The sequence below is a fragment of the Engraulis encrasicolus genome, chromosome 15 (assembly GCF_034702125.1).
Source record: "Engraulis encrasicolus isolate BLACKSEA-1 chromosome 15, IST_EnEncr_1.0, whole genome shotgun sequence".
NCBI classification, from domain to species: Eukaryota; Metazoa; Chordata; class Actinopteri; order Clupeiformes; family Engraulidae; genus Engraulis; species Engraulis encrasicolus.
The window spans coordinates 45,670,149-45,670,562 of record NC_085871.1 but is presented as its reverse complement, the minus strand read 5'-3'; positions in this window follow the sequence as shown (position 1 = coordinate 45,670,562).

Here is a 414-nt window from a genome sequence, read left to right as displayed (position 1 = left end):
CTACCGCCGGTTGATGTGTTAGGACAGATATGTTTCAATGTATTTTCACCGACGCCGGTAAAAAACAAGGCCGTTACGCGGCGCTTTACTGCCCTGGTGTGTAAGACTCCTTACGCCGGAGACCCGGGTTCAATTCCATCTGGCTTTAAAAAGCCTTCCTATTCAACAATAGATATGGCAACGGTGTGTCTCTTTCTGTGTGAAGCACAGTGCGGGAAATCATTGGGCTTCGGGTTCAATGGGAATACCCAATTTCAACCAATGGGATTCAATGGGAACTCAATTTCAACCAATGGGATTCAATGGGAACTCAATTTCAACCAATGGGTTTCAATGGGAATACACAATATCAACCAATGAGGAATTAAATCAATAGGATTCAATGACCCAGGACAGACAGACAGGCGTGCGCAC